This window comes from Cricetulus griseus, chromosome 4 (assembly GCF_003668045.3).
Source record: "Cricetulus griseus strain 17A/GY chromosome 4, alternate assembly CriGri-PICRH-1.0, whole genome shotgun sequence".
Lineage (NCBI taxonomy): Eukaryota > Metazoa > Chordata > Mammalia > Rodentia > Cricetidae > Cricetulus > Cricetulus griseus.
The window spans coordinates 185,322,083-185,336,988 of record NC_048597.1 but is presented as its reverse complement, the minus strand read 5'-3'; positions in this window follow the sequence as shown (position 1 = coordinate 185,336,988).

Below are 14,906 nucleotides of genomic sequence, written 5' to 3'. Positions count from 1 at the left end.
CTATTCCTCTAAAATCAGGAACAAGACAAGGCTGTCCACTCTCTCCATATCTCTTCAATATTGTCCTTGAAGTTCTAGCTAGAGCAATAAGACAACAAAAGGAGATCAAGGGGATACAAATTTGGAAGGAAGAAGTTAAGCTTTCACTGTTTGCAGATGATACAATAGTCTACAAAAGTGACCCAAAAATCTCTACCAGGGAACTCCTACAGCTGATAAACACCTTCAGCAAAGTGGCAGGAAACAAGATTAACTAAAAAAATCAGTAGCCCTACGATATATGGATGATAAATATGCTGAGAAGGAAATCAAAGAAACATCACCCTTTACAACATAAAATATCTTGAGGTAACATTAACAAAAACCTAAAAGATCTGTACTATAAGAACTTTGAGTCTCTAAAGAAAGAAATTAAATAAGATACTAGAAAACAGATCTCCCATGCTCTTGGATAGGTAGAATCAACATAGTAAAATGGCAATCTTGCCAAAAGCAATCTACAGATTTATTGCAATCCCCATCAAAATCCCAGCACAATTCTTCACAGACCTTGAAGAAACAATTCTCAACTTTATATGGAGAAACAAAAGACTCAGGATAGCCAAAACAACCCTGTACAATAGAGGGACTTATGGAGGCATCACCATCCCTGACTTCAAGCTCTCTTACAGAGCTATAGTCCTAAAAACAGCTTGGTATTGGAACAAAAATAGACAGGTAGACCAATGGAATAGAGTTGAAAACACTGATATTAACCTGCACACATATGAACACCTGATTTTTGACAAAGAAGCTAAAGCTATACAATGGAATAAAGAAAGCATCTTCAATAAATGATGCTGGCATAACTGGATGCTGGTGTGTAGAAGACTGCAGATAGATCCATGTCTATCACCATGCACAAAACTTAAGTCCAAATGGATCAAAGAACTCAAAATAAATCCAGCCACACTGAACTTATTAGAAGAGAAATTAGTAAATACCCTTGAACAAATTGGTTCAGGAGACCGTTTCCTGAATATTACACCAGTAGCACAGACACTGAGATCAACAATTAATAAATGGGACCTCCTGAAACTAAGAAGCTTCTGTAAGGCCAAGGACACAGTCAGTAAGACAAAACGACAGCCCACGGATTGGGAAAAGATATTCACCAACCCCACATCCAACAGAAGGCTGATCTCCAAAATTTACAAAGAACTCAAGAAGCTTGTCTCCAAAGCACCAAACTATGCAATTAAAATTGGGGTACAGAACTAAATAGACAATTCTCAATAGAGGAACCTAAAATGGCTGAAAGACACCATAAGAAAGTGTTCAACATCCTTAGCCATCAGGGAATTGCAAATAAAACAACTCTGAGATACCATCTTACTCCTGTCAGAATTGCCAAAATCAAAAACACCAATGACAGTTTATTCTGGAGAAGATGTGGAGAAAGGGGAACACTCTTCCACTGCTGATGGGAGTGCCAACTCGTACAGCCACTTTGGAAATCAGTATGGCAATTCCTCAGGAAAATGGCAATCAGTTTCCCACAGTATCCAGCAATTCCGCTTTTAGGCATATACCCAAAAGAAGCACATTCATACAACAAGGACATCTGCTCAACGATGTTCATAACAGCACTATTTGTAATAGCCAGAACCTGGAAGCAACCTAGATGCCCTTCAACTGAAGAATGGATACAGAAAATGTGGTACGTTTACACAATGGAGTAGTACTCAGCGGAGGGAGGGGGCAACCAATGGAATCTTGAAATTCGCAGGCAAATGGATGGAACTAGAAGAAACCATTCTGAGTCAGGTAACCCAGTCACAAAAAGACAAACATGGTAATGTACTCACTCATATGTGGATTTTAGACATAGAGTAAAGGATTACCAGCCTACAATCTACACTGCCAGAGAAACTAATAAATAAGGAGGACCCTAAGAGGGACATACATGGTCCCCTGGAAGAGGGGAAAGGAACAAGATCTCCTGAACAAATTGGGAGCATGGGGGGAGGGGAGAGGGAATTAGAAGAATGAGGAGGGGAGAAGAGGAGGGGTGAGGAGGTCATGATGGGGCAGGGAGGTTGAGTTGGGGGAAGAACAGAAGAGAGAAAAATAAGAGATGATATAATAGGGGGAGACTTTATGGGTTTAAAGAGAAATCAGGCACTAGGAAAATGTCTGGAGATCTACAAAGAGGACACTAACAGTCTAAGCAACAGAGGAGAGGCTACCTTAAATGCCCTCCCCTGATAATGAGATTGATGACTAACTTATATGCCATCCTAGAGCCTTCATCCAACAGCTGGTGGAAGTAGAAACAGACACCCACAGCTAAACCTTGAACTGAACTGAAATCCAGTTGCAGAGAAGGAGGAATGATGAGCAAAGTGGTCAAGACCAGGCTGGTGAAACCCACAGAAACAGCTGACTTGAACAAGGGAGAGCTCTTGGTCTCCAGACTGATAGCTGGGAAACCAGCATGGGACTGATCCAGACCCCCTGAATGTGGGTGTAAGTGAGGAGACCTCGGAAATCTATGGGGCTCCTTGTAGTGGATCAGTACTTATCCCTAGCATAGGAATGGACTTTGGGAACCCATCTCACATGAAGGTATACTCCCTGAGCCTAAACACAAGGGGGTGGGCCTAGGCCCTATCCCAAAGGACACAACAGACTCTTAAGATCCCCTACAGAAGGCCTCACCCTCCCTGGGGAGCAGAAAGGGTATGGGATAGGTAGGGTGTTAGTTGGGGGGACAGGGAAGGAGAGTAGGGAGAGGAACCTTGGATTGATATGTAAAACAATCTTCTTTCTAATTAAAATAAAAATTATAAAAAGATTATACTTTATCAATGAATTATTAAACCAAAAATTAATTGTAAGTAACTTTTCAAAAACAGGCTATAAAAGACTCAGGCATAATCTCATACTGTTGAACCCTCAGGTTAGAGATAATTGAATGTTCATAAATTGCCAAAACCAAAACAGACTTTATATGATATATAGGGTTCAGAAATCTTTTATAAACGTAATTAAAGTGTATGCAGTATGTGCAAGCTGTGAATCTAACTCAAAATCCGCATAATCCCATGCAAATGAGTTTGGCATTCTGCAGCTGTTGGTGGCATTGAATGTATGCAGATAGCTCAGACACCAATGATGCTTTTGTTTATCTTGGGAACAAAGACAAGAGGAATTCATCCATCTCTGAACTCGTAGCAATCTTCAATTTTTCTACCAGTTTTATAACATCAATTTCAAATTCTTTAAAGTTTTGGGAGATCCCTGTGTCATAAACAGACAAAGTCTCTTGTGGCCCCTCACCATAATGACCCCATTAGAATTCTGTGTTCTGTCCTGTGTCTGCACGCCATTCTACGCTTCTCACTATCTATCTGCTGGAACATAGCTCTTTTGAAGTCAAAGAATTTGCTTTTCATACCCCCGGTGCCATGGCAGTCAGCCTTTCTTAATTTTTAATGGGTGCTCTGTAAACATGGGTTGATGGGTGGATTCGAGCCATTACACACCCATGGCTGTCCTGTCTTCAGTAGCTTCCTTCAGTTCTTTCTCCTTCTACATCAACTCCTGAAGCACACACTCCTTACAGTTCAGTAGCTACAACATCTCCCCAAGATGCAAGGTCCAAGCTCCTTTACTGAGTTTTAAGGTGTCCACTTTTCTTCATACATTTTTCTCATGTCAACTTGTTGGCTACTGTTTTCTAAAATAAAACTGTGAGGACTTTTTTTCAACTGTAGTGCTCCTGGTTGTTAACTATTTTTCAGCTGTGTTTTAGTGGCTTTTTATGTTTGTTTAAATAGCACTGGAGTGGGGATTGTTATGGAATTTCCATGGTCTGTTTTATGTTGGCCCTCACTCCTCCTCGCCCCTGTCCTCCCTATCCTATTCTCCAGTCTCTGTCCTTCCCAAAGCAGCCCCCACTTTGACGTCACATGTTCTCTCTTTGACCCTTACACAGCCCTAAGACTTTTTCTTCTCATGGCTGCCTTTCTAGCCTCCTAGTTTCACAACATGTACTCCCTCATATATGCACATAAACACGTGCATACACTCAAATTCTGGATTCACACATGAAAGAAAATATGTGGCATTTGCTTTTCTACATCTGGGTCATTTCTCTTAATATAATAATTTCCAGTTGCATCAGTTTTCGTGAAACATTATGGCATCATTTCTCTATACAACCAACCAAAATTCCATTGTACCTTGTTTCTTTTCTACACCTATTGATGGACTTGGAAGACTGACCCCCCTTTCCTCTAATAAAATCCCTTTATCAGCGCTGGTCTTTGCTAAGGTCTCACCAGGTCCATCTTCCCTTTAAGCACAGCTTCTGCATGGGATAATACTTCATCTCCTCCCATGAGCATCTTAGATGTGTATATCTATGTAATATGTAGCATAGACATGCTTGTCCTATTTCATCTGAGGATAGGGAAGTCCAAAATAAGGATGAACACTAATATTAAGATGCTGCTAAGTCTAGCACAGTGTTCTTGAATATTGCATGTCGATCTGACCTACTCTGAGGAGCTGCACAGACACCTATGCAGCCAATAATAATTTGCTATTTTATGTTGTATCAGCCACACTTATTTATGGTATTGGGGAAAATATCCCATATGGCATATAAGTATGTATATATGTGATATATGTGAGTTTTGTAATTTAGAGGAGTGGGCTTGGTTTGTAAATATGGTCTCTGCTTTTTCTTGAAACCACTGTCTTTTGGGTAATGTTTTTAAATACATAAACTTAGTGACCAACATGTATTTTCTATGAACATAAGAGAACAAGCAGAGAGCTGACCTTTACCTCATTGCTGAGTGATAGGAATTGATGATCTCATTCATTGTCAAGAGAAAGTAGACTGTGAAGGTAATGCATGACAGAAGTCACACAGCCTATCCCAGGGGTCATTCGAAGCCTGTGCTGGGGTTGTTACTGTATGAAAAAGCAGGCCATGGTTCACTGAGCTTATATTTGTTTCAATATGGGCTAGACAACTGTGTGTTCCATGTTGTCATCCAGTTTTGAAATGCTCAGCATGCCCAGGGCAATCTTCAGCTTCGACTTCAGGTCTTTACAAAGCTCACTCTCAACACCTCAGTCATCATCAAGAAGGAGCAGAAGGTGTCACCAACCTCTATCTCCTGACTTATCTCTGTTTTCTGCAAATGTCCACCAAGTATTTCCCTGTGGCTCCTCTTCAACATTAGCTTAGAAAAACCATTCATGAAGGTCTTGAGAAAATTGATATGCATTTTCTGATGACAAAAGTTCTATATACCTCTAGGGGACTCAGAAGCTTCTGAAAACCAAGCATTAGAATAGATGGAGAACTCTGCTAAGATTTTCACTGATTTTCCCTGAAGGTAAGCAATGGCATATTTAATAAACATAATGAAATATTTATTTTACTTTTACTTAAAGACCACCATAAAATTAGACATTCTTGGCAAGCCTCATTGGAATGTCACATAGCTTCCTATTGGATAGCTGTATTATATATACTGTGTTAGTCTCTGTCATTAGACAGGTGACTTCCAGTTTGGGGGGTTTTCTCATAAATAATACTGTGTATTCACTTCTGCCTGCATTTTGAATTATTTTCTTAGAAATAGAGACATATATTTAAATTTATACATGTTTGTACTGACAAAGTGATTTCCGAACATATTTTACTAGTTTACAATACTGCCAGAAACTTGATAGTGTGTGTTTACTGTTTGCAGAGTATCTCAAAATTCTCATGTAAGAAAACTGAAAGTAACTGACTCTTCCTTGTCTTCCACTATCTCATCTATTTCTTTTCCTGTATCTCAGCAGATAAGGCTGTACAGAGGGAAAACTCCAAATTCAATCTGTCTCTCTACAAAATTATTCAGGACTATTATTTTGATTCCTCCCTATTCACCTTAGTGGTTGATAAAACCATGCGGGGTTAGCACTCACTGCTTCCAGTGTTCAAGTGCAGGCTTCTCCTTCAGCATTCGTAAATGTCATCCACTTTTTTTCTGTTTGCTTATGAAAATACTTTATTATATAGAATTTTATCACTAAAAATTCTGATCAATAGCCACTGAGGTATCTCAGTGGGTAAAAGCACTTGTAGCCAAGCTTGGTGACTTCAGTTTGAGCTTCGGAACCTACATAGGAGAAGGAGGGAAGTGAATCTCAAAAGTTGTCCTCTGACCTCCACATGTATGCTGAGGTATGTGGGATGCATGTACACATACATTCTCTCTCTCTCTCTCTCTCTCTCTCTCTCTCTCTCTCTCTCTCTCACACACACACACACACACACACAACACACACATACACACACACACACACACACACACACACACACACACACAAACACACATTAAAGGTAATTGTACTTTAAAGTGCTCATTCTCATCTAGCTTTGATCTCATACCCTTCCTGCAAGCCCTAGTGCCTAGTACCAGGGACTGAGCCCAGGGACATGTGCTTATTAGCAAGTACTCTATTAATCAGCTGTATTCCTGGCTATCTTTATTTTACTTTGTATTTTGAGAAAGGATCTCACCAAGTTACTTTGGGTAGCACTTGACTCCCTTGGTAGCCAAGGGGGCTCTTTTACTTTCCATGCTCCTCTGTCAGTCTTCCAAACAGCTGTGAAGACAGAACTGTGTCACTGAGCTCAGTGTGCTTATGTTTCTAGTTCTCTTCATTTCTTTACACCCATATTTTAGAAGAGTGGTCTTCATTCACTACCTTTCCTTTTCTATTTCCAACATCCTCCAGAACAATAAAATCTTTATTCCTCTAAGAGGGTTTTCCTCAGAATGTCAGTAAGGAACTATTTATAGACAAAAGATTTTTGAGGACTCATCTCACTTGTCCTATATAATCTTTTACTGTCCCTAAATCCAATTCTCCTCAGTTTACTTTCCTAGTGGTCAGTTCACCCAGCTTCTGCCTCAAAAGTGTTGACAGTGATGGCCAAAAATTGACAATAGTTGAAGGAAATCAAGGCTTGATATGGTCAGAAAGTACATGAAAGAAATCAATAACCTTCCTATCTGTAACCATAGTCATGAGGACTTCATATTGCAGGGGGAAATAACACAATTTAGGGAAGAATGAGGAGAGCAGCTGACTGTGATAACAGCTGGTCATCAGCAAGTATCAGATCTCCTTTTCAATTAATCTATTTGGTTAGCACACATCATACATGCTTATGTGTTGAAATCAACATGGTTGATGAGATGGATGATCCATCATTATCAAAAGAAGCCGAAGAATTATGATGGTAGAAGTCTATGTCTGAGCAGATAGGCAAAGGAGGTTTAAGGGACAGTGCATTGTGGGTATGGCATCAAATAGTAGCAAAAGCAGCAGAAGCTTCATAGAGTTGGTTCCAAACATAGGGAGGCAACATGGCTGGAATAGGGTCTTGGCAAGATGTGAATGATGGTCCCAGAGCCAATAGGAATTCTGATTGTGTTTTAGACAATGAAAAATAAGGCTGATATAATAGTTTGTCTAAACAGTATTTGTCAACATAGGATAAAATATCCCTCCAAACACTAAAATTTGATGATCTATAAATATTAGTCTCTTTGGGAGTCTAGTAGCCAATGTAAACTGAATGATATCAAATCAATTCAGGTTTCAAATAGCCTTGACCCCCAACAGATGTAACCATCACAATTTCCTGGAATAATAAAATGACTCACTCACCGTTCTCCATCCTTTGTGGACCTCATGGGAAGAAATCAGAAGGACATCTATCAATCACCATCTAAACACTGCAGAGGATAATCTCTAAAGGGAAAATTACTTCCATTCTAAGTAATTAAGTTGCTTGAATCTGAAATCCAGACAGAGCAAGACAAACCCAAAGAGAGCCTTCTTCATTAGGGTAAGATAATCACGATGGCCCCCAAGGAACTGGCAGCCACAAGGCTGACCGAGTTAGTCTCTTCTTTTCATACCAGCATTCTCAACCAAATCAATACAGCAGTGAATCCTGTCTGTCTGCAAACTGTCCTTAATGATCAGACCAGCACACCTTCTCCGGAAATGTTGTGTAGCTAGAAAGACGGTATCAAGGGAGCAGGCGGCAGATTATATCAAGTGTCTAAAAATTAGAAGTTTCAGTGGGACGACTGAGTTGGAGCAGGAAGTCACATGTGTGGCCTACTTTGGTATGAATGATGGGTACCTCTAAGAGGGCCCTTGAAGAGTGTATCTGTGAAAGAGACAGTGAAACTTCCAACCAGGATAGCTAAGGGTTAAGCTCCTGAGAGCTAACCAAGAAAAGAAAATATGGTGTGGGGAAGTGATGGCATGATCTAAGAAAAAAGAAAGATGAAAACAAACCTTGAACTCAGTGGGTCTTTATCATGAATATCGCACAATCCTAGAAATCCTGTATAGGGTGATTGGTTAATTTAGTTGGTCAAATGCAGTCTTTAGAATTATGAGTTCACTTAAAGAAATTTTTTCTTTGGAAGGAAATTGAACTTTCCTACTGAGACAAGGGACAATCTTGTTACTGCCTCCATATCCCAGCCATTTAATAATCAACAAATGACTCCTTCAATTGGCATTTTAGGGAACTGATGGGCTCAGAGCTTTTCCATTTGATTTTTAATAAAAGTATTTTTTAAAAAGTATTTATTTATTTTTTGTATATAAGGCTTTGTTGGTATTCATGATATGTCTATTCATCATTTGTGTGCCTGGTACCCACTAGGACCAGAAGATGTCAGCTCTCCTGAAACTGGAGTTACAGAGGGTTATGAGTCATCATGTGGTCACTGGGAATTGAACCTGGATCCTCTGCAAGAATGGCAAGCACTCTTACCCCCTGAGCCATATCTCCTGCTCCTGCTTTTCTCATTTATACATGATAGAATATTTGACACAGAGAAAACAATTTCTATAAATGCTTATCATAAAAATTTAGAAATCTAGTATAATAAAACAATCCCATTCTCAATTTCTTCAATGTATAATATGCTCTTGGAATATTATGGACAAAAATGAGCAAAATCACCATTGTACTTTGTGCTTTAAGTCCCTTCCATTTGCCCTCAGACTATGAGGTTTGCCAATATTCTAATTTAGTGGGACTCTACATATATTTGCAAAGTAGGTTATTCTGAACTTGGCACTAAAGCACATAACTCTGAAATTCAGGTTCTTACATAAGGTGTCCCTTGCACAAACCTCAAGTGATCGAATAGTCATGAGCACAAATTCTGAAGGGAACTTCTGGGTTTATGCCCACTCTGATCTTTATTGGTTGTACTTAACTCACTTGATGCTTCATTCAGTTCATTTGAAGAAAGTAATTATAACAGGGCTCTGTGACAATAATGAGACAATCAGATAAATAAATAACTGTAACTTTACATATTGTTAAATTTATTTTTAAATTACTTTTAATGATTTTACTTTTATTTTTCTGTCTGTGTGTCTGTCTGTGTTTGAGTATGCCAGTGCCTATGGAGGCCAGAAGTGCATCTCAGATTCCTCTGAAGCTAGATTTACAAATAGTTGTAAACTGCCTGCTGTAGGAGCTGGGAAGGTAACTCAGGTCCTCTGCATGAGCAGTATGCACTCTTAACCTTGGAGCCATTTTTCCAGAACCATCTAAAAAGTGTGTGTGTGTGTGTGTGTGTGTGTGTGTGTGTGTGTGTGTGTGTGTGTGTATGTATGTGTGTGGTGCGGTGTGTATGTTTACATGCACATGTGTGCATAGGAGGGATAGAGATTCAGGTTGTATATCTTTTCCAATTGTTCTTCACCTTATTTTTAGGCCTGGGTCTCTCACTGGCCTGAGGCTGAGCTAGCTGACTGAGCTGGACTGGCTGGTAAGCAAACCCCAAGGATCTTCCAGTCTCTGCCTTCCAAGCACTGGTAAGTGCTGCTGTGCCCAGATTTTTATGGGGGTTCTAGGGACTGAACATGAATTCTGTGCCTGCATGATATGTACTTCACAGCCTGAGCCATCTCCCTCATTCCCAAAAGTCTCTTTATAGATAATAGATTTCTCTAAAGTCCATGGGATTGGTGAATTTCCAGAAAGGAAATTGTCAACAACCATGTTTTATGTTTGTTTGGATAACAAATGCATTGAACATGGAGCTCCTTTCTTCAGGTTAGGTGTTAACAATGGAGTGCACACAGCACAGACACTACAAACCAGGGTGGAGTTTCCCTTAAAGCAGAGCCACCCTGCAGCCCAATAGTCCCACACCAGTGGAATATCTATGGAGTTACTACTTTGTCACATACATGGAGAAGATATATTTTTCTATTATTTTAGGCTAAGAAAACACATCCCTTGCTTTGTAGATTCTGCCTGTTTCCCACAAAGCAACCAAACTTCTCACCAACGGGCAGTTTTCTGACCTATCATTAACTCAGCACTGGTTACATCTGCACATTCCTGTGAACACAGACATATAAGAGAATGCTATACTTATGAAATTACTAATTAATACTTTAGGAGCAGATAATGAAACTAGTAGATCTTAGCTTCCTTTCTACAAATATATATTTTGAGTTCATATTCAATATATGTAAGTTTTACATGTTAGGTACATTCTAGACTCTTCTATGACTATTTTCTGAACTGTTCAGTGTGTTGCTCCTTGACAACACAATCAACTCTGCCCAACCCATCAGGTTTAGCAGTGTGGTTGGGGAGGGCAGGTGGTAAGCATAATGTAGTCTCACCCATACACAAATAGCTATTGTACAGTGCAAACACACCTTATTACTGTTTCCAGAAGAGAAAGATGTCCCAGATATTACATGAGCTGAAGGAGAAGCTGGAGACATGCAACTATGAATCTGATTTACACTTCACTAAATTCCATCTGAGAAGATGGTTAAATGGTAAGAGTGAGGACCAGAGCTGCATCCCCAGTACCCATGTAAAGGCTGAATGGAATGATATGTATCTGCAATCCCAACACTGAAAGACAGAGACAAGAGGATGCTGGGGGCTGCCTGGCCAGCTGGTCAGTGAATGCCAAGTTCAGGAAAACCCATATCTCAAAAAATAATGTGGAGAGCAGCAGAAGAGGATGCTGAGCATCCTTCTGTGTCTCCATACTCACTGATGCATGTGTCCATATACACATGCATAAGCAACAATAGAGAACAAAGTCTAGTAACTTAAGTAATTAACACTATAGCAATTGCAGCCAGTGAAAAATTGATGGATTTAACATATAAATTTTTCATAGTAATAACTCAAAAGACAGTTGGCAGATTGATAACAGGTGACAGATTAACAACATATGACAGATGACAACAGATTTGAGGGAACATTTCGCAAGTAAATGAATATGACAGATATTCGAAAAGCATGTTCAACTTACTAGCAAAAAGCTAGACAAATGAAACAGACTGATATCCTATTTTGCTTACTACATCATTAAATGAGTTACAGAGACGTATTGAAAAATAACACCTCATGAGTGTGAATAATTATTGTGTACCTATTTAAAATAAAGCAAAGCTAAAGCTTGATGGGGAATGTCCTTCTGTGTATGTTTGTCTTATTTGTTGTTTAATAAAGCACTGTTGGCCAATACGGGAGCAAGATAGGTGAGATTAGGAGCTGAGGAGGATTCTGGGAAATGTAGTAAAGAGAAGTCTTCTGATATAGGCAGGAAGTAACATAGCAAGCAGACTCAGAATATAAGCAGGGACGAGCAGGAAATAGCTCTCTTCCTCCTCCTGTCTTCTCTGTGGGGTCACCATGTGATCGCTGGCAAGAGAGGATGCACACAGCTGGCATCCTCGATAAGATAAGTTTTTATAATAGTTATGGTTCATAATTAAGACTGAGGTAGCAAGTAAGAAATCCTAGTCATTGGCCAGCAGCATTGTGCCTAATAAAAGTCTCTGTGTGTTATTTTGGGCACCAACGTGGAGGCGGGGCTCAGGCTGCTGGCAGAAAGACGTATCGTTACAAAAGCTAAAAATAAAAACCAAGTATGGCCTAATATATTACACTAGTAAGTACTTTTTGGATAAGTAAGTAGATAGGCTTATGACTAGTAGAAAAATCACAAATTATTTTATACCATAACTGGAGAATAGGCTATGACTAGGTTCATTTTAGCCTTATTAATGTCCAAAGGAAAAGGAATGCTCTATTTAAAATCCACTTTAAAATATTATTTGCCAAATTATTTTTTACCAAATATTCATTACAGTATTGTATTTCTTGTAATTATAACATAAAAGTCTGGTAAATATTGATTTAGGAAAACAGAGAGATCTTGGTGGTGAGGAAATCTTTAAATATCTTTAACTCAAAAAAACACTTAGTAGCATTTGTAGGCACTGTGAAGGTGGAGGCAGGAGGATCAAGTTCAAGGCCAGCATGGATTATACAGGGAGATTCTGCTGCAAACTAACAGAACAACTGATGTTCTCCAAGCAGTGGTCCGTGGCACAGCTCATCATTATCTATATATTCTGTTTAGAGGGCAGGCTGCAAGGGCATGCCCAAAGACAGAAGGCAAGCGCAGGGATCTGGTATCAAGCTTTGGGTCAGTCCAGTGTAGTTCTTCATCATCTACTTGAAAAGGATGCTAAGTACAATGAGAACTGTAGTAACATCTTTCTGAAACATGTTTAGTCTTGGGGTTTCTTCCTGCACTTCTTGAGTAATCATTGAAGAACATGTTCCTCCAAGCAAATCATTTACTATTCCTGTCGTGTTGGCTGTGACTGATTGCTGGAGTCAGTCACATCCTTGTAGTTCACCCTGGAGCATCTGCTGCTCTTCAGTTGCTGGGAAAAGTTTCTGCTCTTCTAAATTGTAGTTTGTTTCGTGTGCATGTAGGTGTGTGCATGCATGCATGTGTTTTCCCACAGAGGTGAGAAGACAGTGTCAGACACCCCAGAACTGTAGTAACAGGTGCTTGTGACTCTCCATGATGTGGGTGCTGAGGCCTGAATTAAGTTCTTTTGCAAGAGCAGCAAGCACTTACAATTGCGGAGCCTTCCCTCCAGCTCCCAGAATCTGTGTTTTACACAGGCTCCTTGTGAATTCAAGAAAAAGAGTTTAAAGACCACAAATTAAGTTAAAAAACAATGTTGTAACTTCTTCACATGGCGTTAAGTATTTGAGAGAAAGCAAAAACTCTAGTGGCTGCTCTATAGCTAGATTAAGGACAGAGTTGATAGGGGTGTAGAGGTTCCTCATTCATTCATTAATTTTTATAATGTCCCAGTGAACAAAAATAGGAACTCAATGAAAGAATCTTGACTCTTTCTGCTCCCTGCACTATCCCTACCTGTTATAAAGCAGCCATAAAATTGGAATGGATAGCTTTTCTGAGATCATCTTGTGAAATTAGAGTAGCTTCGTCTATTAAACCTCCCAGAATTCCTTAGAAATTGGTTGCAGTTGAAGCCTGTACTATTGCATGTGTCCCCTGCAGTGGTTTCAACCTTGCAGGTTGGAAATCAGCAGGCAGGCACTAGGTTCCTGAGGGAGGCATCTGGAGTGTATTGCTGGCTCCAGAAGAAACATAAACATGCAAGAGTGAGTATGTCAGTTCTTGGGGGAACATGTTGTTATCAATGACTGCTTCATAAAGGCTTGAAATTATTGGCAAAACAGAAACCAGTGTCCCAGAACTGGTAGGAGAAAGTGTTAGATTAAGAAATATATGACTCAGGGGCAAACAGGCCACAGAAGAGAATGACAGGCACAAAGAAAAACTTGTTCCCCTCTTCTTCTACCTGATGCCACTCCAACTTTAATTATTCTTCTGTATTTCCTTAGAAGATAATGTGATAGATTGGCAGAGCATATTCAAAATGAAACTAGTGCTTAGTAATAAATGGCTACTTTTGCTGATTTTGAGAAGTATGTTTTTAAAATTATTTTTTGCTACTTAAAGGAAGTCACCCGTGCTTCTCTGAGATCATGTACAGAAGGAAAGGTTCATGTCCAAGGTTGTTCAGCCTGGAATGTTTTAAGTAAGATGTCACTGTACCTGGATAGTAGGATCAGCTGGGCTAAGAGACTTCCTGATGCAAACTGCGGCTCTGGAAGAAATGGTTGGGAAGGTTGTCATAATACCACAGTGCATCCCTGGAATCCCCAGCAGGATTTTATTTGCTCAAGATGTAGATGGTTTTTAAATTATTTTTATAAGAACCACAGGTGGTTTTTTTTATAAGAACCTGACTTTTGTTTGTTTATTTGCTTGTTTTGTTTTGCTTTTCAAAGGCACTCAGGTGCAGAGGCAACAGGGATTTCAGTAGCTGAGCATGAGGCTGTGCACACAGCTCTCCCTGGCTAAGCAGCAGCTCCAGGGAGACCTGCAGGTATTTGGCTGGGAGCCCAGTTGTCTCCCTTGCTGTCAACAAACTCAACAAACTGCTTATTTCTCTACCCAGCATTTCTTTTCTTTCTTTAAATCATCTACTAGTCACAAGTCACACATAATCACAATTTTTAACAGTGGTTTTAGTTATATCAGAGCTAAGGTATTAAAACCACCTACACCCTCCTGTTGGTTTTCAGTTCTCCTCCTCTCTCTGCAGAGCATCAGTCCATGACCTTGATATTTTTGTCCCTGTCTGGGTGAGTCATTTTATGTCTGTCCTCTGAGATGACAGCCAAGTCAATGCTGAGCTCAGGGAAGGTCTCTGTCCTTGTAGCTGATGTTATACATTGACTGAGTCTCCAGAAAACTCTGCACTCCTGTGGCCTTGTAGTCACCCTTGGGAACTCCAGAACTGGATGTTTTCCAAAGCAAAACTGGTGAAGTATGGATGGAGACACCGGAGGCGCTCCCTGTACATGCCTGCAGTAGGAGAGCTCTACCCCGACATCATGGAGTCTGTCTGGTACTGACCATCATGGG